The sequence below is a fragment of the Delphinus delphis genome, chromosome 12 (assembly GCF_949987515.2).
Source record: "Delphinus delphis chromosome 12, mDelDel1.2, whole genome shotgun sequence".
Lineage (NCBI taxonomy): Eukaryota > Metazoa > Chordata > Mammalia > Artiodactyla > Delphinidae > Delphinus > Delphinus delphis.
In genome coordinates, this window is record NC_082694.2 from 51169100 (window position 1) to 51196714 (window position 27615).

The 27615-nt window shown below is 40.3% G+C and overlaps 1 long non-coding RNA gene across 2 annotated transcripts in view; it reads left to right on the plus strand.

The window, feature by feature from the left end:
* LOC132434921 (uncharacterized) overlaps positions 1 to 27615 on the plus strand; it is a 321045-nt gene that overhangs the window by 284669 nt on the left and 8761 nt on the right. The window contains exon 7 of one of the 2 annotated variants that reach the window (XR_009521452.1): positions 7587 to 7628. The exons of the other annotated variant lie outside the window; for it this stretch is intronic. This is a non-coding gene — a long non-coding RNA (uncharacterized lncRNA). The remainder of the gene's footprint in view (positions 1 to 7586; positions 7629 to 27615) is intronic. 2 annotated transcript variants of the gene reach the window in all.

The window sequence follows — 27615 nt, forward strand, 5'->3', positions numbered from 1 at the left end:
CTGTTTACTGAAGGACAATTTATATACCATAAACCTACCCATTGTAAGTTTACAGTTATATCAGTACTTCCAATAGAATTTGTACATGGTAGAAATGTTCTGTGATAAGCAAAGTCTAATCAGCAGCAGTAGCCACCCAAAATGTGGCTAGTGTAACCTAGAAAAAATATTTTTTATTGAGGTAAAATTCATGCTATATAAAATTTGCCATTTTAACCATTTTAAAGTGTACAATTCACTGGCATTTATTATTTTCACAGTGTTACATAACCATCTCTATCTAGTTCCAAAATATTTCATCACCCCAAAAGAAAACTCCACACCCATCAAGCAGTAACTCCTCCTATCCCCTTCCCCCACCCTTTAGCAACCTGTAATCTGCTTTCTGTCTCTTTAGATTTGCCTATTCTGGATATTTCATATAAATGGAGTCATACAATATGTGACTCTTTACATCTGACTTCTTTCACTTAGCATAATGTTTTCAAGGTTCATCCATGTTGCAGCGTGTGCCAGTATTCCATTCTTTTTTATAGATATACCACAGTTCGTTTATCCATTCGTCAGTTGATGGACATTTGGGTTGTTTCCACCTTTTGGTTATTGTAAATAGTGCTGGTATGAAAATTCATGCCAACTTTTGTTTGAATATCTGTTTTCAGTTCTTTTGGGTATATATCTAGGAGTGGAATTGTTTGGACATGTGATAATTCTGTTTAACTTTTTTAAGAAATTGCCAACATGTTTTCCTCAGCAGCTCTATTACTTTACATTCCCAGGAGCAATGTACAATGATTCCAGTTTCTCTGCATCCTCATCAACACTTGTTCTTTTCTTTTCTTTTCTTTTTTTAAATTATAGCTATCCTAGTGTGTGTGAAGTAGCATCTCATTGTGGTTCTGATGTGCATTTCTCTGGTGACTAATTATGCTGAGCACCTTTCATGTGCTTATTGGCCAGTTGTATGTCATCTTTGGAGAAATGTCTATTTGGTTCTTTGCCCGTTTTGGAATTGGGTTGTTTGTCTTTTTGTTATTCAGTTGCAAGAATTCTTAATGTGTTCCAGATATTCCTTATCAAATATATGATTTGCAAATATTTTCTCCCATTCTGTTTGTTGTTTTTTCACTTTTGATGGTGTCCTTTTGTTCACAAACATTTTTAATTTTTATGCCAAATTTATCTATTTTTTCTTTTGTTACTTGTACTTTTGATGTCATATCTCAAACTCTATTGCCAAAGCAAAGGTTATAAAGATTTACTCATATATTTTCTTTTAAGAGTTTTATAGTTTTAGCCCTTACATTTAGGTCTTTGGTTTACTTTGAGTTAATATTCATATGTGGTGTAAGGTAGGGATCCAACTTCACTCTTTTGCATGTGGCTATTCAGTTGCCCCAGAATGATTTATTAAAGAGATTATTCTTTCCTTATTGAAAGGTCTTGGCACCATTTAATTGACCATAGGTTTATGGATTTATTTCTGGACACTCAATTCTATTCCTCTGCATAATACAATTTTAATAAATTTAAATTTAAATAGCCACATATGCCTAGTGGCAACCATATTGGAGAGCACAAAATTAGATGAGTTTTAGTTAATTCAGTTGTGCAACCATCACCACAGTCCAGATTTAGAACACTTCCATCATGGGATTCTTCTTTTTTTTTTTTTTAATTAATTAATTTATTTATTTGGCTGCATTGGGTCTTCGTTGCTGCACGCAGGCTTTCTCTAGTTGTGGCGAGCAGGGGCTACTCTTCGTTGTGGTTCACGGGCTTCTCATTGCGGTGGCTTCTCTTCTTGCAGAGCACAGGCTCTAGGCGTGCGGGCTTCTGTAGTTGTGGCATGCAGGCTCAGTAGTTGTGGCTCGTGGGCTCTAGAGCGCAGGCTAAGTAGTTGTGCACGCAGGCTTAGTTGCTCTGCAGCATGTGGGATCTTCCCGGACCAGGGCTCGAACCCATATCGCCTGCATTGGCAGGCGGATTCTTAACCACTGCACCACCAGGGAAGCCCTATCATGGGATTCTTAATAATTTTTAATTTCTGTTACTTCTTTCCACTTACAATTTTTTAGTTTTACTCCAATTAAGTTTTGACTATGATCCAGCCTTTAGGTATATGTATAATTTTTATGTTAGTAGAATTCATAAACTTTTGGATTAACTTGCTGGCTATTTTTCCTTTTGACTGTTAATTGACATCAGGGCAAAAAGAAAATGAGAATTTTGCTTAAGAATGGAGGTCAGATGGAAAAGAGAGGAAATTTGAGAGTAGAGGGCATATCATGGGAAAGGTGATAGAGGGGACATCAGGAGCACAATGGACACAACCAGGCCCACTTTTCCAGGGTCAGATCAAGAAGGGGAAAAATCGTTAGGGCCAAATCTCTCCTAGTCAGGCTTCTTTTGGTAAATGTTCACTCTTTAGGGGATAAAATGTCCAATATTTCATATTTTTTTTCTCCCTCTGTTCTCTTCTGAGATGGTGAACTGGCTTACAGAGGAGGGATATCACTTACATGACCACATGGCAGTGGAGGCACTGGGACCCGTATGATGTGTTCTGGCTCCTTACTGGCCTTGGTTGTAAAGTGATTCAATCAGACAGTTTTCTGAACTGGAGACAACTGAAGAAAAGCTAGTCCTGTCTGACTATTGTGGTTGATATGCTGGCGACCATAACTGGATCCCCGTCACCACAACGATGTGTTCTTGGTGCTAATGTTCCCCACCTCTGAATTTCTCTTTATTCTATCCCCCATTCTTCCCCAGTCCGCTGAAGCTCCTAGCCCTAGCCCTCTCCTTTACCTCCCAGCATGGTGGCACTGATGGTCCCTGGGCTTCTTTGCCTAGGGCAGCAAGTTTTGGGTAGAAGTATACTTCACATTATGGAAGAAATAGTGTAGTCTGGACTTCCCTGGTGGCGCAGTGGTTAAGAATCTGCCTGCCAATACAGGGGACACGGATTCAATCCCTGGCCCGGGAAGATTCCACATGCAGCGGAGTAACTAAGCCTGTGCACCAGATCTGCTGAGCCTGCACTCCAGAACCTGTGAGCCACAACTACTGAGCCCTCGTGCCACAACTACTGGAGCCTGCATGCCTAGAGCCCGTGTTCCACAGCAGGAGAAGCCACTGCAATGAGAAGCCCAGGAACCACAACGAAGAGTAGCCCCCACTTGCCACAAGTAGAGAAAGCCCGAGCGCAGCAACAAAGACCCAATGCAGCCAAAAATAAATAGATGAAATAAATAATAATAAAAAAAGAAAGAAATAGTATGGTCTGAGTCCTTCAGGTTAGTCATTGATGTGTAAAGTAATTTAGAAAGTCTTTCATCTTTTCATGACACCAGGTTTTCACCACAATTTTTTTTTTTACTGGAAAAAGAGCTGAGTAATGATTTTTTAAAGCAGGTATCCATCCTCCTGAAGCTCTGAAACCTATTGCTACAGTGGATGGCAAGTCCCATGAGAGCAAGATTTAGGGAATATAGAAATATATATGACAATCTCTCTCTCTCTCTCTCTCTCTCTCTCTCCCTCTCTCTCTCTCTCTCTCTCTCTCTCTATATATATATATATGTATTTCCCCTGTGTTATACTCTCTCTTCCCCATACGCTCCATAAAAGAAAGACCTTGTACACCTTTTTTACTTCTGCACCCGACTTCCTACAATAGTGCATGGCATATAAGAAGGGCATACAGGCTTCCCTGGTGGCGTAGTGGTTGAGAGTCCGCCTGCCGATGTAGGCGACGCGGGTTCGTGCCCCGGCCCGGGAAGATCCCACATACCGCGGAGCGGCTGGCCCCGTGAGCCATGGCCGCTGAGCCTGCACGTCTGGAGCCTGTGCTCCGCTACGGGAGAGACCACAACAGTGAGAGGCCCGCGTACCGCAAAAAATAAATAAATAAATAAATAAAAGAAGGGCATACAAGTTTCCTGGGTGGATGGGTGAATGAATGGGGTACAACTGCATCCTGCATTGTTCAGTGTGACTAAATTTAGGAAGAAAATTGTGCTGCTAATAAAAAACTAAGCAGAAATGAGTTTCAAACCACCTAATTGTTTTGCTTGCTCATGCCACTATTTTCTCTGAGTCCAGAATTAACTGTTTCATCTAGTTATTGATCAATGTTACAAAAAGCTAATGCTAATACAAATAATTCTTCAATCTCTGCCCTCACCAAGGGGAACTGCTACACATATAATTCAAATGATCAGATAAATGTGTACCTGATGTGCATATGTTTTTAAGTTGAGGAATTTCTGGCCTTAAGGTTAATTTTAAGCAGTCAGACTTGGTCTTACACATTACATATTTTCATTAACACTGTTGCTGCCTAGAGAAAAATTTCCCTCTATTGGGAAATTTGCTATGAGTTGCTATGAGTAATTCAAAATGTTTTGATTCTGAAAGTAATATGAACTTACTGTAGAAAATTTGAAAATTGATAAGAACTTTTGCTTGTTTTGCTGAGTTGGTGGTGGATGTATGCATATTTGGAGAAGTAATTTTTTCTGTATAAAAAAGGAGAGAGATTCTGAGGCCTGAGATGGGGAAGATCTGGAATTGAGGAAGCCAGAAATCAGCCTATCTAGGTACCAGCTTGTCTAACTGCTACCCAGGAAAGGACAACAAAAAGGAAACCTTGTTTGGCTTGTAGCTGGAGAGAAGGGAGAGATGAAGCATATATTAGTCAGGGTTCTCCAGAAAATCAGAACCAATAGGAGATATAAAAATAGTCTTATTAGGAGGAATTGCCTCACACAATTATGGAGGCTGAGAAGTCCTATTTGCCATCTGTAAGCTGGAGACCCAGGAAAGCTGGTGATGTAGTTCCAGTCCAAGTCAAAAGGCCTGAGAACCAGGAGAACTGACGGTATACCTTCTAGTACAGTTCAAAGGCCTGAACCAGAGAGCCAATGGAGTAACTTCCAGTGCTAGGGCAGGAGACTACCTATGTCCAGCTCAAGTAGTCAGGCAGAGAGAGCAAATTCTCCCTTCCTTCACCTTTTTGTTCTATTCAGACCCTCACAGATTACATAATTGGAAAGGGAATCTGCTTTATTCAGTCTAGGGATTCAAATGCTAATCTCTTCAGGAAACACCTTCACAGACACACCTAGAAATAATGTTAACTGGATATCTGGACATCCCATGGCCCAGTCAAGTTGATACATAAAATTAGCCATCACAAGGCACACCTGAAGGAAATATATGAAGGGTTGTGAACTGTACAGTGTAAAACTCTCCTCTGTCTTCTTATAAAATCTTGAATACAAATCAACACTTGGTCTTAATGGAATCCTCCTGGGGAACAGAAGAGATATTGAGTCCTATTTAGTAATCGTTTGCAAGCTATGAGAGAACCATATTAGCCATAGGGACTAACACGGAAAAATCTTAAAAGAAGAAAATGTAAACGCTCTAATTCCACTTTACAACAATGACCTTTATTGACCTTGTGGTATGTTTCTTACCTTCTTTTGCATATGTATGTATATATAAGTTTGTGAGTATACATATGCAATAAAATTGGGACTGCATCATATAAATAGTTTAATGTTCTACAGTTTTTACCTTACATTAAATCATGACTATTGAATATTATTAAATATTATTCAAAAACATGATATTTAGTGCCTGTGTAATAGTTCATGAATACAGATATACCAGTTATTTCATTACATCTCTATTATAGATATTTATCAGTTTCCAACTTTTTATTATTACAAGAACTCTAGCATGAATATCTTTTAATGTAAATCTACATGGGCATCTATAATTCTTTCCTTAGGGTCGAGTTTAGCCAGTCAAAGGGCATGAAACTTTTTGACTCTTGATCTATTCTGCCATTTTGCCAAAACACCTTTCAAAGTACGTGATTTACACTGTCACTAGCACAACAACAGAAAGATTATTTTCACCTGTTTTTGTAGTTTATATAAATGAAATCACAAGGTGTGCTCTCTTTTGAGTCTGATTTCTTTTCCGCAATACATGTTTGTGAGATTCATTCATATTGTTGCATACAGTTGCAGATTGTTTCTTCTTATTGCTGTTAGAGTTCATTGTGTGACTATACCACAATTTATTTATCCATTGATGAGCATTTGGGCATTTTCCTATTTGGCATTATTATGAATAGTGCTGCTCTGACGTGTCTTTTGGAAAATACATGTCCACTTTTCTGTGGTTAGTTACCTAGAAGTAGAATTGCTGAGTATACACATACTTAACTTTAATAGATAATGTCAAAATTGTTTCTGAAGTGGTCATAACCAATTTACATCCCATCAGCAAGGTGCAAGAGTTACAGTTGCTTCACATCCTTACCAATGTTTAATATTGTTAGTGGGGTTTTTTTTTTAACATCTTTATTGGAGTATAATTGCTTTACAATGTTGTGTTAGCTTCTTCTGTATAACAAAGAAAACCAGCTATATGTATACATATATCCCCTCCCTCTTGCATCTCACTCCCACCCTCCCTATCCTACACCTCTAGCTGGTCACAAAGCACCGAGCTGATCTCCCTGTGCTGCTTCCCACTAGCTATCTATTTTACATTTGGTAGTGTATATATGTCAATGCTACTCTCTCACTTCGTCCCAGCTTACGCTTCCCACTCCCCGTGTCCTCAAGTCCATTCTCTACATCTGTGTCTTTATTCCTGTCCTGCCCCTAGGTTCATCAGAACCTTTTTTTGTTTGTTTAGATTCCATATATATGTGTTAGCATACAGTATTTGTTTTTCTCTTTCTGACTTACTTCACTTTGTATGACAGATTCTAGGTCCATCCATCTTACTACAAATAACTCAGTTTCGTTTCTTTTTATGGCTAATATTCCATTGTATATATGTGCCACATTTTCTTTATCCATTCATCTGTCAATGGACACTTAGGTTGCTTCCATGTCCTGGCTATTGTAAATAGAGCTGCAGTGAACATTGTGGTACATGACTCTTTTTGAATTATGGTTTTCTCAGGGTATATGCCCAGTAGTGGGATTGCTGGGTCATATGGTAGTTCTATTTGTAGTTTTTTAAGGAACCTCCATACTGTTCTCCATAGTGGCTGTATCAATTTACGTTCCCACCAGCAGTGCAAGAGGGTTCCCTTTTCTCCACACCCTCTCCAGCATTTACTTTTTGTAGAATTTTTGATGACGGCCATTCTGACCAGTGTGAAGTGATACCTCATTCTGGTGGGTATGTAACACTATCTCACTGTGGTTTTAATTTGAGTTTTCCTGACGACTAATATTGAGTGCCTTTTCATATGTTTATTAGCCATTTAGATATACTCTTTTGTGAAGTATCTGTTCAAATTTTTGCTTTTTTTTTTTCTATCCAGTAAGTTGGATACATGCATGCAAATATCTTTTCCCACTCTATGGGTTCTCTTTTTACTTTCTCAATGGTATCTTTGCATGAACAGAAGTTTTTAATTTTAATATGGTTAATTTATCAATTTTTTCTTTAATGGTTAGTGCTTTTCGTGACTGTTTAAATAATCTTTACCCATTCCAAGACCATGAAGATGTTCTGAAAGTTTTTTTTTTCTCCTTCATATTTAGATTTGGAATCCATCTGGAGTTGTTTAATGTGTATGGTGTGAGGTAAGGGTTCAGATACATTTTATTCCATACAAATTGTCAATTCACTCAGCACCATTTAATTGAAAAACCGTCTTTTACCCTCTGCCTTACATTATTTATTGCCTTTGTTATAAATCAGGTGACCATGCATATGTGGTTCTCTTTCTCCATTCTGTTCCAGTGGTTGATTGGTTTGTGTATTCTTGAACCAATATAATAATGTCTTAATTACTAGAATATCTGGCAGTTTAAGTTCTTCAGCTTGTTTTCAAGATTGCCTTGTTTGCCCACTTTTATAATGGGATACTAGGGAATTTTTTCTTATTGCTATGTAAAAATTTCTTACTTATAAAATATGTTCATCCTTGCCTGTTATATGTAATATAAATATCTTCCCATTTGTCATTTGACTTTTGATTTTATTTATAGTTTCTCTTGCCATAGTGTAGTGTTAAATTCTTACAAACTAAAGTCTATTGATATTTTGTGGTTTTCACCCCCCAACTATTTTTACACTTACAAAATTTTTCCCCAATCCCCATGAAATTTAAATGTGACATTTATATCCAAAATATGGAGCATGTGTGACTACACAAAAACAAATATCTTCTGCTTAAAATAATCAGTTGTCCTCTTTACTTTCTAGAGTAGGAAGATGAGGTTCAAGGAGGGAAAGAGGGGAGTCAGTACTGCTTAAAATTAGAAAATGAGAATTCCAAGAAAGCATTGGCTTACTTCCCTGAATTGCATCTGCATGGGTCAGTTACCCTTGGTAGAAAAAAACTGTTGCCCCTATTTCATCTGATTTCTCTGGGCAGGTTACTGACCCAATCGGCAGAGAGGATTGCTATGTTAGTGTTATGAGGAGCTGATGGGTCTGGGTTCCAAGGGCTGGAGCTGAAGCCGACAGCTAGCCAGGATCACCCTGCTCCAGAAGTGATCAGCACTCGTAATCAAGAGCCTGCTGGACAGGGCACTATCTTTGCCTTCAGAAGGACGGTCCCAACGCTGTGGCTCACAGGAGGCTGCCTGGGAGCTACTGGCCAAATCAGTGAGGTTTGTAAATATGCCTGACCAAAGCAGCAATGGCAGATCAGCTCACAGAATTCCCTGTGTTTACTGTCTCTTCTGGAAGCACAAGGAGAAAGAAGGTAGTTTGGTTATTTGATTTCTTTTTGACAAAACAAACCATTGTAGTGATTATTAAGAGAGAGTAGAAGCTCAACCAATGAGGGGGAAATATGGTTTTCATTCTAGATTGATCTTGATCCTGTGCTCATTTTTTTGTCTGCAGGGTGATAATGGGGAAGCCATAAAACCCCTCTTGGCACTATGTGTGTTGTACTTAGTCTGTGGCCAAAGAGAGTATTTTGTTGTTGTTGTTTTTTATGTACTTTTGGCTGTGTTGGGTCTTCGTTTCTGTGCAAGGGCTTTCTCTAGTTGTAGCAAGCTGGGGCCACTCTTCATCACGGTGCACAGGCCTCTTACTATTGCGGCCTCTCTTGTTGCAGAGTACAGGCTCCAGACGTGCAGGCTCAGTCATTGTGGCTCACGGGCCCAGCCGCTCCACGGCATGTGGGATCTTCCCAGACCAGGGCTCGAACCCGTGTCCCCTGCATTGGCAGGCAGATTCTCAACCACTGCGCCACCAGGGAAGCCCCAAAGAGAGTTTTATGGGAAAGTTTGCTCTGGGCCAGGGAAGCATTTTCTGTTTCATCATTTTAAAAACAAAAACATTAACTAAAACAAAATCTCTCATCTCCTCCCACAAAAAGAAGAAGAAGGAGGAGGAGAAGGAGGAGGAGGAGGGGGAGGGGGAGGGGGAGGGGGAGGGGGAGGGGGGAGGAGGAGGAGGAGGAGGAGGAGGAGAAGGAGAAGAAGAAGAAGAAGAAGGAGAAGAAGAAGAAGAAATAGAAGAAGAAGAAGAAGAAATAGAAGAAGAAGAAGAAGAAGAAGAAGAAATAGAAGAAGAAGAAGAAGAAATAGAAGAAGAAGGAGAAGGAGAAGGAGAAGAAGAAGAAGAAGAAGAAGAAGAAAGAAGGAGAAAAGAAAATGAAAAACCCGCAGAGCCATAGAGCTGCTTGCCTTACTATAATTAATTTTTTATAATTTGTCCTTCCTCAAAATTAATGCATAAGACTGATTGCAGTTATGAAACATTGAAAACTTTTGCTTTTCAGCTACTTAATGTTCTGTTCAGATATCCTTGGAGGAAAGCCAAAAGGGATTAAAATCTTCTGAAACACTAAAAGATGATTATCTTCTTTGGCTCTCCTGTTTGACTTTAAATCTCTAGCTTTCGAAAAAGCTAGAATAAACCAGTTTAGATGGTGACAGCTTTTTTCCTTCTTCTTAAAATGATATTAAATTATAATCCTGTATTCACCTACAATCTCATATTTGAGATTAACTGCAATAAACTGCAGCCTCTATAGACTGTTGTTTTCACTGTACAGAGGGAGCTCTACTGCCCTTGGGTGAGTTCCCCATCTACTGTCTAAAGCCTCAAAGTTCATACTGTAGTTTCACCTTTTAATGAGATTTTCCTGGGATAAAATGCGATTACTCATAAAGGTTGATACTAATTATTACCTCAGCACGAATGACTTTACCTTCTCTCCAGAGCTAGCTTTGACAGGAAGAAGTTACATGCTCTGGCGGGAGCCAGTCTCAACTGAGGTGGGCTGAGGAGGGAGATGGAAGGAGCGGGGAGAAGGTACAGAAAGAACTTTCACGCAACCAGAAAACAGGCACAATGCAGCCTAGCGTACACCCCTTCAAAAACACACCTTTGTTTTATGCTTCTTTTCTTTTTTATTTATTTATTTATTTATTTATTTATTTGTGGTACGCAGACCTCTCACTGTTGTTGCCTCTCCCGTTGCGGAGCACAGGCTCCGGACGCGCAGGCTCAGCGGCCATGGCTCACAGGCCCAGCCGCTCCGCGGCATGTGGGATCTTCCCGGACCGGGGCACGAACCCGTGTCCCCTGCATCGGCAGGCAGACTCTCAACTACTGCGCCACCAGGGAAGCCCTTCCTTTCTTTTTCTAACAAGATAAGTGAACTTTTTCTCGGTAAGGATAAAGTTGGGGTAAGGGTTGAAAACCATATTTTGGAAAGGGAAAGACTAGGAAAATGGGAGACAAGGAGGCATCTCCTGGGAGGAGTCACACACTCAGAGTCCCTCAAGACTGAGAAGTCATCTTGCTCTGGCTCTACAGAGAGAGCCAAAGGCTTTCAGAGATTGTGTTAAGACCTCACCCTGACCCAGATGCTCAGCCAGTCAGCTCTTCAAGTGTTTGGACCTAGTTTGTCTTTGGATCTAGGCAAAGACAAAAGTCATATCACTTCTACCGATATGAGAGAAGTTTTCATACATCTGACTCACTCTCAACTTCTATGAAACAATTGATCTTCTGTGAGAAACAACTGATTTCTAATCGGATCTTTCCTAGAAAACCCAGATTACAAGAATATTTATAAACTAGGTTAAAGGTGTTTAGTTAATTATATCCTTAATAAGAGGAAAATACATTTGTTCTTCTCCTGAAACCAAATAAATATGAATGAACTAAGAAACGTTTCAAGATTCTCTTTTCAAAACACTAAAGTCATGATATTTTAAAAGTTGAATTATGGACACAGAGTCAATACAGTTTTGCATGTAGGTTCAGAAACTCTTTGAGCCCATATAAAATACCTAGATGAACACAATGCTTTGTGCGTAGTAGGTATTCACTCAGCATTAATCAATTAAACACATCTATTGCTCCATTCCCTCTTATTCTGCTGTGTGTTTCTGAAGTCAAATGCGACCATTACCAAGAACTGTTACAGCCTCAGCTTTCCCAGAGACACAGTCCCCACAAGAATCAACTCAAACTAAAGAAGAACAGAAAAGAGTATGTAAACCTCTAGTATTTTTGGGTTTTGATCTCTATTCTGACCCCTGCCTGACTTCCTTTGTGACCAAGTCTGATTTATTCAAGGGCTTGGAACTATGTCCACTTTTTAAAGAAATGGGGATGAAATGAAATCAATTAACTCTGTCTAAAAAGACTAAAATTCCTGAAGCACTTACTGGTTCTAAAGACAAAACTGAGTTTCAAATAACTTTTTGAAGAATCAAGATGCTTTGAAGAGTAAATCTGACACTGAGCCCCACTCAAGTTAACAAAGAAAATGTCTCCTCCCTCTGCCTTCCCTGGAAACACAGCTCTGTCCCCTGCCTTGATCCAGTATTGCAAGGAAAAGGCTGACACCAGGATAAGAGACTAGAGGGAAAAAAGAAAAGAGAAAGTGGATGGACTAGTACATAACATTGCATACCTGAACATCATGGGGCCATATGTAACTTTCTATTTCTGGGAATTTGATCTCAGAACTCACTGGGGACCCCTATCCTCAACACCCTCATCTTGGGATTGGGAGTTAAGTTGCTTCACTTCCAAGTAGATCCCTAGCAACTTGTCCTGATAAGTTTGGCAAAGCACAACTCCTTTCTTGACTATAAAGAACTGGTTGTAAATGTTAATATCTTGGTACAAAGCAGAGCTGTTTAAACCAAGTTTTGATAAAGGTAAAGTAGGATTCCATCCCCATTTAGACCAGGAGTCACCAAACTTGTTCTGGAAAGGACCAGTCCATCTCCGCTAATAAACTCTGCCTTTGTAGTGTGAAAACAGCCATAGACAATACATAAATAAGTGGGTATAACCATGTCCCAGTAAAACTTTATTTACAAAGATTATAAAGATGGAAGGCCTAGGTTTGGCCTACAGGTCATATTTTGCTGACCCTTGATTTAGGCTATAATAATAATGATAAATATAATAATAATAAATATTATAAGGATGAGTGCTTACCTAATTTCCTTATCACAATGACTCCCATAAGGTAAATAATTTTATCTAAGGATGATATTGAAAATAATTAACAACTGATATGGCCAACCAATCAGAACAGACAGAGCATTGGTGTATAGTAGATGAAAACCCACCTGCTATGATCACCCTTACGTTAGAGATTTGGGAACTGGGGCTTAGAATAGGGTAGTAAATTGTCCTAGATTATACAAACAGTACACATAGTAGAGCTAGGGTTTTCTTACATGTGATCTGACTCCAGAAGCCACACTTGATATATGCTTCTAGAGGCCAGAGGGACTTTCAGTGAAACTGAAAGTTGCAATCTTGTTCCAATTTCTTAGTCACAGCATGTCTGGCAAGGGCAATCCATTCATACCGTTTCCAAAAATATTCAAAACACAGGTGAGCATAGTTCTTTAGAAATATTTCAGTACGTTAATTGTTACATTGAAAATAACTTAAATCAAAAGGAAATGTGAATTCCTTTGGCTTCCCTGTAACTTGAAACTTTCCCTTTTTCTATCCCTATGGCTTATTCCCACACTTCCTTCTCCCTTCAGGTCTCTGTGCAATTGTTGCTTTATTGTGAAGCCTTCCTGACCACCAATAGATTAATGAAATAGCAATACCTGCCCAGCATTTCCTGTGTCTCTTGCCTTGCTTTATTTTTCTCCACTGCATTTAACACCATCTTACATACTGTATGTTGAATGTATTTATTTTTTATCTCCCCCAGTTAGAATGTAAGTGCCACAAAGTTAGGTGCTTTGTTGTGTTCGCTATTCTATCCTCAGCACCTAGAAAAGCACTTGTTGAATGGCTGAATGAATACTGTTGGCAGTAGAAAGGCCACATGGTACAATAGTAAGAGCATTAGATTTAGAGCAAGAGGTGGGTTGGAATCCCAGCTCAGCCACTTACTAGCTGTGTGACCTTGGACAAGCTAACCACTTGAAGACTCAGGGGCTGCAGGAAGAGCAAAGGTCCTGAGACTGGAGCATGCTAGTCAAGGCAGGGTGGCCAGGGTAGTGCAGCACAGAGAGAAGGCAGAACATGGTAAGGAATGAGACAGATAAAAGTTGACGGGCAGATTGTGTAGGCTTGGTGAGATATTTTAAGGACTGAGTTTTGTTCTGAATGAGAAGTCAATCAGAGGGTATGATATAAAGGAATAACATCTGTTTTAAGTTTTACAAAGACTGCTTAAGGGCAAAGACAGAGGCAGAGAGACCAGTTAGGAGGCTACTGAAGTAATCCAGGTGGGAGATGATGGTGGCTTAGACCAGATTAGTAGTAACGGAGGTGGTAAACGATTGTCAGATTCTGAATATGTTTTGAAGACATAGCCAACAAGATTTGCTGATGTTTGGGTGGGGAATGTGAGGGGAAGAGAAGAGTCAATGATGACTCCAAGGATTGGGAGGAGGACTGTGGGAGGAGCAGGTATAGGATGCGGGAATCACAAATTTGCTTTTGGTCCAGTTAAATTTGAGAAGCCTATTTGACATCCAAGGAGAGATGTCAAGCTGTCAGTGGGATAGACAATTCTAGCATTCATGGGAGAGGTACAGGCTAGAGATATAAATTTGAGTATTGTCAACAGATAAGTCAGAAGTTTCTGTCCAGGCTGCTAATAAGAATCACCCAAGGATAGCTAGTGGGAAGCAGCCACATAGCGCAGGGAGATCAGCTCGGTGCTTTGTGACCACCTAGAGGGGTGGGATAGGGAGGGTGGGAGGGAGATGCAAAAGGGAGGGGATATAGGGATATATGTATATGTATAGCTGATTCACTTTGTTATACAGCAGAAACTAACACAACATTGTAAAGCAATTATACTCCAATAAAGATGTTAAAAAAAAATCACCCAAGGAGCCTTTTTTTTAAAATTGTTTTAATTGTGGTAGAATGCATGTAACATAAAATTCATCATATTAACCATCTTTAAAAAAAAATACCTAGACTCCAACCCAGATCAATGGAATGAGAATTTCTTGGGGAAAGGGCTGGATACCATATTTTTAACAAGTATACCAAGTGTTTAGACTTGGGAAAATAAGAAGAAACCATAAAGGAAATAGAAAAGGAACAACCTATGAAATAGGAGGAAACCAGGCAAGTGGATATGTCCTCAAAGTCAAGTACAAAAAGTATTTCAAGAAGATGGTAATGAGGAACTTCCCTGGTTGCGCAGTGGTTAAGAATCCACCTGCCAATGCAGGAGACACGGGTTCGAGCCCTAGTCTAGGAAGATCCCACGTACCACGGAGCAACTAAGCCCATGCACCACAACTACTGAGGCTGCGCTCTAGAGCCCACAAGCCACAACTACTGAGCCCACGTGCCACAACTACTGAAGCCTACACGCCTATAGAGCTCGTGCTCCGCAGCAAGAAAAGCCACCGCAATGAGAAGCCCACACACCGCAACGAAGAGTAGACCCCTCTCACCGCAAGTAGAGAAAGCCCGCGCACAGCAACGAAGATCCAACGCAGCCAAAAATTAATTAATTAATTGATTTTTTTTAAAAAGAAGAAGATGGTAATGATAAACTGTGCCAGGCACTACTGATAGGTCAAATAATATGAGGACTGAAGAAAAATCTTTAAACTTAGCAAAATGTAGATAACCATTTTCCTTGACAACTCCTCTTGGGGTGAGTTAAAGAGAGATTTTATATTGATAGGCACCATCATATCATATTTATTTATATTAAAAATAATGTCTGGTAGTTGAAAATAGCACCTTTTGACATCAAAGCCCATTAGAAGTTTTCAACCCTGATATGTCTTGCTCATGCTTCACCCATGACTTAATAGTCAGGACAGGTCAGTTGGTAATTTGGTCCCAGTCTGAGTCTCCTGCAGATGATATGGACCAGCATATTCTTCTCCGAGCTAGAATGAAAAGAGAATCCTTCAACTTGATTACCAAAGAGATGGGATAATAAACTCACCCAGCCACTCCTAGGAGCCAAGCCAAAATAAGGCAAAAAGGGACTAAATATAAATAGGACAAACCAAAACAGCCACTAAGAAAACAGAGCACTTCCTCTTTTTTTATTTGAGAAAATTCCCTCATCTCTTCTCTCAACAACACCAAACAAATGCTTAACTTACATAATGCTTTAAAAGTTAACTAATTTGAGCTATGTCAAACTCTCAAACAAAAAGAGTTCAAAGACTTGAGCTGTCCATTGAGAAATATCTGCTGCTCAAGCTCAAGTCCATGTCTTCCAGATGTTTCCTCCTGTCCTCCAGAGTCACTTCCTTCTTGCTGACCCTGAATCTGCCCTCAATTTATTCATGAATCTGGTTGGAGGCATCCACCAATTATCAAGAGCCTTTCTCCAACCCATGCTAAGGAGCTAATGCTTTTTCCCACCTTACTTCCATTCCCAAGGGACAGAAGCTCTGATGAGGAACAGGGATGAAATCAAGGATACATGTAGAACATAATGTGGGGACCATAGAAGGAGGTGATGTCAAAATTCTTATCCTCTGTGTTATTCACTCACTTCTTCCTCTTTACCTCATCTGCATGCTGTATATCAAACAGGCACCTAGGGGTGCTTCCTGCTTCTGGAATAGGATTCAGGAGGAGACATATAGACTTCTCTATAGGGCCAAGAGTCTTCAACAGTGATTCTGTCCCACCCAGTTCATCAGAACAGGAGATAAGATTGGGACCTGGGGGACTTCCCTGGTGGTGCAGTGGTTAAGAATCTGCCTGCCAATGCAGCGGACATGGGTTCGATCCCTGGTCCAGGAAGATCCCACGTGCCACGGAGTAACTAAGCCCGTGCACTACAACTACTGAGCCTGCACTCTAGAGTCTGCGAGCCACAACTACTGAGCCCGTGTGCCACAAATACTGAAGCCCGCGCACCTAGAGCCCATGCTCTGCAACAAGAGAAGCAACTGCAATAAGAAGCCCGCACACCACAACGAAGAGTAGCCCCTGCTCGATGCAACTAGAGAAAGTTCATACACAGCAACGAAGACCCAATGCAACCAAAAATAAATAAATACAATAAATAAAAATAAAAAAGATTTGGACCTGGGGCTGAAACTCTAGTGGGTAATAAAGAGGGGGATTTTCCTAGAGCAGATATTCTCAATCTGGGGACTATCTCTGTGGTATGGACTAAATGTTTGTGTCCTTCCAAAATTCATATGTTGCAGCTTTAATCCCTAGTGGGATGGTATTTGGAGATGGAGACTTTGGGAGGTACAGTAGTTAGAATTAGATTAGGTCATGGTAGTGGAGCCCTCATGATTGGATTAGTGACCTTATAAGAAGAGACACAAGAGAGCTTTCTCCTCCCAATATGCAGACATAGAAAGATGGTGGCCACCTGCAAAATAGGAAGAAGGCCTTTATCAGACACCAAATCTGCCGCACCTTGACCTTGGACTTTCCAGCCTCCAGAACAATGAGAAATAAATATTTGTTGTTTAAGCCACCCAGTCTGAGGTATTTTGTGATAGTATCCTGAGCTGACCAAGACACTGAATACCTTGGATGGTTCAAGGGACTCACACACCTTTAGAAATTATAAGAAACAGTTTTCAGAAAAGGGTCTACCCCATTTCTCCAAAGAAGACATACAGATGGCCAAGAAGCACATGAAAAGCTGCTTAACATCACTAATTATTAGAGAAATGCAAATCAAAACTACAATGAGGTATCACCTCACACCAGTTAGAATGGGCATCATCAGAAAATCTACAAACAACAAATGCTGGAGAGGGTGTGGAGAAAAGGGGACACTCTTGCACTGTTGGTGTGAATGTAAATTGATACAGCCTCTATGGAGAACAGTATGGAGGTTCCTTAAAAAACTAAAAATAGAATTACCATACGACCCAGCAATCCCACTACTGGGCATATACCCAGAGAAAAACATAATTCATAAAGACACAGGCGGGCTTCCCTGGTGGCGCAGTGGTTGAGAGTCTGCCTGCTGATGCAGGGGACACAGGTTCATGCCCCGGTCTGGGAAGATCCCACATGCCGCGGAGCACCTAGGCCCATGAGCCATGACCAATGAGCCTGCGTGTCCGGAGCCTGTGCTCCGCAACGGGAGAGGCCACAACAGTGAGAGGCCCGCATACCGCAAAAAAAAAAAAAAAAAAAAAGACACAGTCACCCCAATGTTCACTGCAGCACTATTTACAATAGCTGGGACATGGAAGCAACCTAAATGCCCATCGACAGACGAATGGATAAAGAAGATGTGGTACATATATACAATGGAATATTACTCAGCCATAAAAGGAAGGAAATAGGGTCATTTGTTGAGACTTGGATGGATCTAGAGACTGTCATACAAAGTGAAGTAAGTCAGAAGTTAAGTCAGAAAGAGAAAAACAAATATCATATATTAACGCATATATGTGGAACCTAGAAAAATGGTACAGATGAACCGGTTTGCAGGGAAGAAATAGAGACACAGTTGTAGAGAAACAAACGTATGGACACCAAGGAGGGAAAGTGGTGGGGGGTGGGTGGAGGTGGTGGTGGGATGAATTGGGAGATTGGGATTGACATATATACACTAATATGTATAAAATAGATAACTAATAACCTGCTGTATAAAAAATAAATAAAAGAAAATTCAAAAAGAAAAAGGACTACCTTTTACCAGAGATTCAAAGGACTAAATCTGTGAGCCCCAAAAGATTAAAGTCTACTGACTTAGAGTGTCCCTTGTTTTGATCCTGTACAATTATAGGAAACTTCAGGATTGGGTTCTCAGTCTTGGCCTTCATTCCAACTTGAAGGCATGACCAGTACTCAGGAGTACTAACAAATATGGTAAAATGAGAAAGCTCAAGGGAATGCACACACACACACACACACACACACACACACACACACACACACACACTTTCTTTATCCAATGTTGTTAATGTCCACCTGAGAGAGTTTATTATTCCCAATAAAACATAGAGTCAAATCTGTTTGCAATCATTAACATATACTTGGGCTACTTTTTCTTTTTATTAATAAATTTATTTATGTATTTATGGCTGTGTTGGGTCTTCTTTGCTGCACGTGGGCTTTCTTTAGTTGTGGCAAGAGGGGGCTACTCTTCGTTGCCATGCGCAGGCTTCTCATTGCGGTGGCTTCTCTTGTTGCGGAGCACAGGCTCTAGGCACACGGGCTTCAGTAGCTGTGGCACACGGGCTCAGTAGTTGTGGCTCATGGGCTTAGTTGCTCCACGGCATGTGGGATCTTCCTGGACCAGGGTTTGAACCCCCGTCCTCTGCATTGGCAGGCAGATTCTTAACCACTGAGCCACCAGGGAAGGCCCTGGGCTACTTTTTCTATAAGCTTTTAATAATATTACCTTAGATTCCAAGGAAAAGTGAGCCTAACCCTATCCCTGCTTCCCCCTCCCCAACCCCCATTCCACTCCCATATTAAAATGTATTCCAAAGTCAAATATAATTTTTTGGTGGTTAACTGTGATCAATTTTTCTACACCACTGAGTCTATCCATAAAGTAGGTAATGCAACTTTGGAACAAAAGGTAGTCTGACTTTTTTGCATTGTATGGACTGTACAGCAAGAGCTGAGGGACCAGTATGAGTATCATTGCAACACTGAGGGAAAAATTTTTCAGAAAAGGAGATCAAGAAAAATATGACTCAACATGGGTGAACATTGAAAACATTATGCTAAGTGAAAGAAACCAAACACAAAAGGCCACATTTTGTATGGTTCTATTTACATGAAATGTTGAGAACAGGCAAATCCACAGAAACAGAAAATAGATCAGTGGTTTCCAGGGGCTGAGGGAAGGGAGAATGGGGAATGACTGCTAATGGGTATGGAGGTTCTTTCAGGGGTGATAAAAATGTTTTTGGAATTAGATAATTGTGATGGTTGCACAACTTTGTGAATATACTTTGTAAATATACTTTGTTGCGGTGCGCAGGCTTCTCACTGCGGTGCCTTCTCTTGTCGCCGAGCACGGGCTCTAGGTGCGCGGGCTTCAGTACTTGTGGCACGTGGGCTTCAGTAGCTGTGGCTCGCGGGTTCTAGAGCGCAGGCTCAGTAGTTGTGGCACATGGGCTTAGCTGCTCCACGGCATGTGGGATCTTCCCGGACCAGGGCTGGAACCCGTGTCCCCTGCATCGGCAGGCAGATTCTTAACCACTGCACCACCAGGGAAGCCCCAACATTAAAAGTTTTGAAAGCTGAACTTTGACAACAGAGAAAAAGATTTTTAAAATGATTGTATTTCTCATTAACACAAGAAGAGACAGAGCCAATCAACTAAATCATAGAGTTTTACTAAAAGCCAGGAATAGAGAAATCTCAGAATGAGGGAAGTGTACCTATGGGGGCAGGGGGAGGGAAGTGGGAGGGGAACTTTAGCTCAGAGGATTACAGAGGAAAAAAGAAGAAACTAGGGGAAGGGGAAGTAGGCAGTGAGACAGGTGTATTCTGACTGCTACTTTCTGGACTGAATCCCTGGAGGGGAAAGCATGTTGGACAGATTGAGTGGTAAGTGAAAGGCAAAGGAGACTTTGCCCTGCCCCCAGCAAAAAAACCTAGGAGGAGATTGCAGCTCAGGGATATCCCACACTAGTATTGGTCAGGGGGTAAGCAATAGCAGAACAACAGTGACTAGCTGCAGAATGGCAAACTCAAACGATCTTGGCTCCACTGTGATGCGGAAGGGACCTCCCCCAGGGGGAATCCAAAAATTAGCAGGACATTAGTTGAGGAGCAGCTAGTGTATAACGACCAGACCAGCTGTCCTGCAGTGGAAACCAAACCCCATCCAATGCCATAAGGATGGGTGAGCATCCCCATGCATAGATGTCATCTTGGCCAGGCAGAGGGTAGGAGAGAAACAACCAGCCTTGTTAGGAAATTGAACTTTGAATTAATGAATATTTACCTGATAGAGAGCATTTTACATCAAAATAGACTGTTAAACCACAAGAGACTATTTAATCTGGAGGAGGCTGAGATAACTTTAATTGGAAGGGTGGGAGTGTGTGAGATTAGATTTGTTAAGAAAAGTAAAGAAGCCACATGCCTCTGAGTAGAGCAGTGTTCCCACTCTAGATCTTATAAATATGTTAGGCAAAATGGAATGATTGAAAATGAATAAAAGTCTATAAGTATGTTTAGCATACATGCTTTTGTAACCTGATGTTTTTCACTTTACAATATTAGGGGTTTTTGTTGTTTATTACATTTTCTTTCCCCCAGGTAGCTATAAATAGCTTGAGGACAGAATGTTGTTTTTTATTTCTTTGTATCTACCTCAGTGCTGAGCACAAAGCAGACACTCCATGTCACTGCCAACCTAAAACACTTCTAGTTCTGTCCCTACAGGCATGCAATTTAAAAAAAAAAATCTTGAAGCAAGAGATAGTTTAGAAGAAAGGGCCAGTAGGAAGAGTGTTGAACGACTATCTGAGATCCTGTCCTGATCAGTCACTGACTAGGCAAGTCACTTTACTTCTTGCCCTCATTTTCTCCACCTTTAAACCCTAAATGGGAGATAATGCCTTCACTACTTTACATGCATGTATGAGACTCAAATAAAGAAATGTACCCTTAACCTCTAGGAAGAGAATGCAAAATGATAAAATACGATGTTTAATCCAAATCTAATTTTACTAGTGACCACGGACTAGAATACCAAAGTGCCTGAGATAAGACTTTCTTTGCTGGCTTCTCTCCTCCCACTACCTGCCTCCAAATCCATTACTGCGGTGGCGTTCCCCCCTCCCCGCACCCCCCCTCCCCATGGATGTTCTCTGACTGCAGGAGCCAGACTGGAGTCAATGATCTCCCGGTAAATACCTGTTTTTAAAGAACAACTGAAAGATTTTTACTTAGCTGACTTGTGAGTGTTTCCTGGACACAGATGGAAAAAGTTATTTAGAGACAGGAAAGTGATAAGGGCATTTTTTATTCTAATAGTGATTAAAGATCATTAATCCTTTCCACTTCACCAATTAGCAGGTCCTACAGGTCTTGATTGAAAACAAACAAATAAGAGTAAGGATTTTCTCCACACACCAATAGTCTTTTTTTCCTTTAATACCATGCATTTTCTTTTTCTAAATTTATTTTATTTTATTTATTTTTGGCTGCGTTGGATCTTCGTTGCTGTGGCTTTCTTTAGTTGTGGCGAGCGGGGGCTACTCTTCATTGTGGTACGCAGGCTTCTCATTGAGGTGGCTTCTCTTGTTGCAGAGCACAGGCTCTAGGCATGTGGGCTTTAGTAGTTGCAGCATGCAGGCTCAGTAGTTGTGGCTTGTGGGCTCTAGAGCGCAGGCTCAGTAGTTGTAGCGCACAGGCTTTGTTGCTCCGTGGCATGTGGGATCTTCCCGGACCAGGGCTCGAACCCATGTCCCCTGCATTGGCAGGCAGATTCTTAACCACTGCACCATCAGGGAAGCCCACCAATAGTCTTAACTAATAGCCTAAGTAGGCTGTGTAGCCAGGACTTCACCAGACAAGGCACTGCACCTTGATTCCTGACCAGGAGGCCTCTGGTGTCATGCCCTGTGTTATGTGGTATATGGTTCTGGATCCTCAAGAAACCCCCAGCTTCGCCTGCCTCCAGTGGTTTTAGAATCTAAAGCAAGCATGATCCTGAATCATTCTTTGTTGTTGTTGTTTTTTAATCAAATTCCAATTTAAGTACCATTCACTATTTAAACAGATCTCTGAGAAGTATCTTCTTGAAAAGTAAGGAATATTTTTAAATGTTGAACAATTATCCTTTCAGTTAGGAAACATTAATGAGTATTTGTTATGTGCCAGGAGCTGTGCTAGGTCCTGGGATACAAAAATGAATCAAGCTCAGTTTAGTAGGGGAAACAGATGTGTCAAACAATTGTTCTACACTGTAAGTAAGTAAATCATAGATCCTCACTGGCCAATGGGAAGGAGAACCTAGAGCACTCAAGATGGGTGCTGCAGGTAAGATTTCATGGAAGCGGCCCTTGAGCTGGAAGTTTTCATTCATGCCCTCATGCCACAGATACTTACTGCACTCTCTATGTGTCAGGCATTGTTCTAGGTACTGGGAATACAGTACTGAACAAAACAGATGAAAATCCCTACCCTCATGAACTTACATTCTTGTGTAGACAATAATGAAGACAAGTAAATACATGACTCCTTTATCTAACTAGTGAAAAGTGCTAAGGAAGAAAAATTAAACCACAAATGCAAATTTGAAATTGTAGATGAGAGCGCCATGGAAGGTCTCACTGAGAAGGCAACTCTTCCTATCTAAAAAAAAGTGTAAGAACAAGCCCTAGGGATACCATGGGATGATAAGGCAGAGGGAACAGTAAGCACAAAGGTCCTGAAGTAGCCAAGTCTCTGGATCATTTGAGGAAGAGCAAGGCCAGTGTCTCTAGAGTAGAGTGAGTGAGAGGAAGAGCAGTGGGAAATGAGATTTGAGAGACAACCGGTGAGAAAGAGGGCCGACTTTGAACAGGAAGTGATTGGAAAGTTCTGAACAAGGAACTGAGAAGGTGACACTGCATGACAATGATCACAGGGGCAAGAGCAGACAAGATCAACTGGAGGTCATTGCAGTAGTCCAGATGAAAGATGGTAGTATGGACCAGCATGGTGACAAGGGGGGAGGCGAGAAATAGTCAAATTCTGGATATATTTTGAAGGTAGAGCCAACATGATTTGTTGATACATTGGATGTGAAATGCGAGACAAAGAAAGAAATCAGAAAAGCACCAAAGTTTTTGGCCTGACCAACTCCAAAGATGGAGTTGCCATCAACTGAAATGGGGCAGACTAGAAGGAGTTGGTTTAGGAGAATAGATCTAGAATTCAACTCTGAACATGTTTGGTTTGAGACGTTTATGCTATCTAACTAGAGATATCAAACAGTTGTATATTTGGGTCTGGAGTTCAGGACAGAGGTTGGGTATGGAGACATAAATTTGGGCACTGTCAACATATAGATCGAATTTAACACCATGGATTTGGATAAAATCACCCAGAGAGAATGAGGATATAAAAGGGACTAAAGAGGAATAAAGAAATAAAAGAAAACATTCCAGATGGAGGGAAAAACATACATGAGGACAAGAAGGTAAGGACAGAAAGTAGTTTGGTTAAGTTAGACAGGAGTTGACAAACTTTTCTGTAAAGAGCCAGATAAATATTTTAAACATTTAGACATATATTTAGATAAATATTTTGTGGGTCATATGGTCTCTGTCACAGCTACTCAACTCTGCCATCATAGCACAAAAGCAGCCATAGACAACACCTAAATGAATGAGAGTGGCTGGGTTCAAATGAAAATTTATTTATGGACACTAGAAGTTGAATTTAACATAATTTTCATGCGTCACAAAGTATTACTCATCTTTTGATTCTTTTCACCCATTTAAATATGTAAAAAAACATTCTTAGCTCACAGGCCATACAAAAACAGGTAGCAGGCCAGATTTAGTCCTCGGACTATAGTTTATTGACTTCTGAGTTACAATATAGGGTGCAGTCAGGGAACAGTTGACAATGAACTTGCAGAAGTAGTCAGAATTTATGTCATGGATGAGAAATATTAGGTATAAAGTGACTGGTACATAGTATGAACTCAATAAATGGTAGATATCGTTATTGATCTGATGTGTCATGTAAAGGGAACTAGCAGCCAACTTTAAGGAAGTGAGAGTTACAATCAAAACTAAGACCTACAATCACAGGATTTAGCAATAACTAAACCAAGAGAAGGAAGAGGCTAAATGAGGCCATAACTGAAATGCGATTGGAGATGAGTGGAGGGGTCCCAAATGTACCAGTAAGACATCCTTGGTGATAGGTACTGTGAAAACACACACGTAGGTGATAAGATGTAATGATACTTTAATTTTACAAAATGCGTGTGGAAACTCATTGTGGTTGCAGCCATGATTCATTTGCAGTCCATGAATTAAGACCTTAAATCATTAATCCAAAAGATGCTTCAGAGTCAATGAACTGTATTTCTGTGATATAGGAGTTTCTTTAATTACAAACAAGCTTATCAAACCATAGATAAATATGGTGTACCAGTATATCAGAATCACCAGGCAGAATGTAGGCTGTGTAGAACTACCAATCCTCTCCACTAAACCACCTCCCTACTAGCAGGGCAGTTCAGGTTTACTTGTTGTTCTGTTCCTGGCCAGTTGGGTGAACTTAAACCCAAGCCCTTAACTCTATTGGGCCTCACTCTTCTCTTCTAATATTATATTTTTCCCTTTGAAAGCCAGGGAACACATTGTTTAACTTTTGATTCCTTTCAGTTAATTTTAATCAAAAAGACAACTGCCCAGTGACCTGGCCTGCAAGATTACCATTATTTTAAAATAAATTTTATTTTACTCCACTATAGATATAGGACATGTTCATAGTAGACAATATGGAAAATACTGAAAAGGAGTAGTATGGTCACATGGGAGTGGAGAATCACCCCTATATTCCATGGAAATCACTATTAAAATGTTGAATTTTTTGGGGGGGTGTCTTTCTATAATTATTATTATATTTTAAATTTCCAAACTTTTTTGCCACCACAAAATTTCAGCTCTCATCCTGCCATAAAAACAACCTGAAAACACTAGAATATATTAATATTATGAGACATTTTTCTTCTCCAGTACACAAAACAAAACTTCATAGTCCACCAACAATATATGATTAAGATTCTTTTTTACTTTAAATAATTTTTAAGTGTACAGTTCAGTGGCATTAAGAACATTCACATTGTTTTGTTTTGTTTTATTTATTTTAATTAATTTAATTTTGGGCTGCAGTTGGGTCTTCATTGCTGTGCGCGGGCTTTCTCTAGTTGCAGCGAGCGGGGGCTACTCTTCATTGCGTTGCACGAGCTTCTCATTGTGGTGGCTTCTCTTCTTGCGGAGCACGGGCTCTAGGTGCCTGGGCTTCAGTAGTTGTGGCACACAGGCTCAGTAGTTGTGGCTCGCAGGCTCTAAAGTGCAGGCTCAGTAGTTGTGGCGCATGGGCTTAGTTGCTCCGCGGCATGTGGGATCTACCCAGACCAGGGCTTGAACCCTTGTCCCCTGCATTGGCAGGTGGATTCTTAACCATTGCACCATGAGGAAAGTCCCTATGATTAAGATTCTTGAGAATGTGCTTCAGGACTGTTTGTTGAATACTTAAAAATAAAAGTCAGCATTCCATTTTTAAAGAACAGCTGGCTGTGACTCCTCTGCAGTTTTTGCTTTTTCGGTCCCTTCTGATTCTTAGCAGTAATTAATTTACTGGAAAGATTGAATGGGACTGAATTAACAATGCAAACACACAGTTGTATAATAAAAGTCTGTTATTCTTCACGTCTGTATTTTTTTTAATCATTACTATTTTTCAAAGAGGCTATCAGATACAGGTCAAATTATATTACGTGGCAACTATAAAACTCCTTTTAACCACACTAAAAACATTCTCAAGCATTATCTTACAGCCTACAAATGAACTTTAAAGAATATTTGACAAAATAAAAATCCCAGCCTAACAAGGCATTGCCCCTTAAGAATTGTTTAGGGGGCTTCCCTGGTGGCGCAGTGGTTGAGAGTCCGCCTGCTGATGCAGGGGACACGGGTCCGTGCCCCTGTCCGGGAAGATCCCACATGACGCGGAGCGGCTGGGCCCGTGAGCCATGGCTGCTGAGCCTGCGCGTCCGGGGCCTGTGCTCCGCAACGGGAGAGGCCACAACAGTGAGAGGCCCGCGTACCGCAAAAAAAAAAAAGAATTGTTTAGAAAGGAACCAGAGCTGTGATAATAAATTAACAATTGAGCATTTCCTGACTGTTGCTTCAGTTCTCATATTTCTGTCTTTCCCTTCACAATATTATTGTTGTGATGGGGGAAAGGTACATGTTGTTAATGATTTCTGTGCCTGTTGTTTTGCCCACATTCTCCAGAAAGCCCTTTCAAGACTGTTCTTTGGAATCAGGCTTTATATGTGCATTCCAAGTGAAAGTTGGGCCTTTGCCAGTGAATTCAATGTCAGTGTCAATTATCAGGGTTCAAGAACACTTCTGTGAAAGGCAGTTTGGTATAGAAGAAAGAGCAAGGGACTGGGGTTCCGGGTCCTAATTCTGACTCTGACACCTATTAGTTTTGTGTCCCTTAGCTATTTACTTAAACCAAATAAGGTTTATTTCCTTATCTGTAAAATGAGAATAATAACTGCCCTGCCTATCTCTCAAGGTTGTTGTGAGGTTACTGCAAGTGAAAGTGCTTTTTAAAAAATGCTAAGTAAATGTCAAGTTTTTTTGTGTGTTGTTATATATATAAATATATATTATGCATAAAAATATATAATAATTTACCATTTCAACCAATTTAGGTATACAGTTCAGTGGCATTAAGTACATTCACAATGTTGTGTAGCCATCAACATAATCCTTCTCCAGAATTTTTTCATCTTCTCAAAATTTAAACTCTACCCATTAAACAATAACTCCCCATACCTCCCTCTTCTCCACCCCTGGCAACCACCAGTCTATTTTCTGTCTCTATGAATTTGTCTCCTTTAAATAGTGATACAAGTGAATCACACAATATTTGTCCTTTTATGTCTGGCTTATTTTACTTAGCAAGACATTTTCAAGGTTCATCCATGTTGTAGCATATATTGGAATCTCCTTCCTTTTTAAGACTGAATAATATTTCATTGTATATATAAACCATATTTTGTTTATCCATTCATCTGTTAGTGGACATTTGGGTTGTTTCCCCCTTTGGGCTATTGTAAATAATGCTGCTATGAACATTGGTGTACAAAAATCTGTTCAAGTCCCCCCCTTTCAATTCTTCTGTGTATACACCAAGTAGTGGAATTCTTGGATCATATGGTAATTCCATGTTTAATTTTTTGAGGGATTTCCATACTTTTTTCCACAGAGGCTGCACCATTTTACATTCCTACCAACAGTGCAAAAACATTCTAATTTCTCTTACATCCTCACCAACACTTGTTATTTTCTTATATACTATACGTATGTAAGAACCATTCTAATGGTTGTAAAGTGGTATCTCATTGTGGTTTTGATTCGTATTTTCCTGCTATTAGTGATATTGAGCATTTTTTATGTACCTATTGGCCATCTG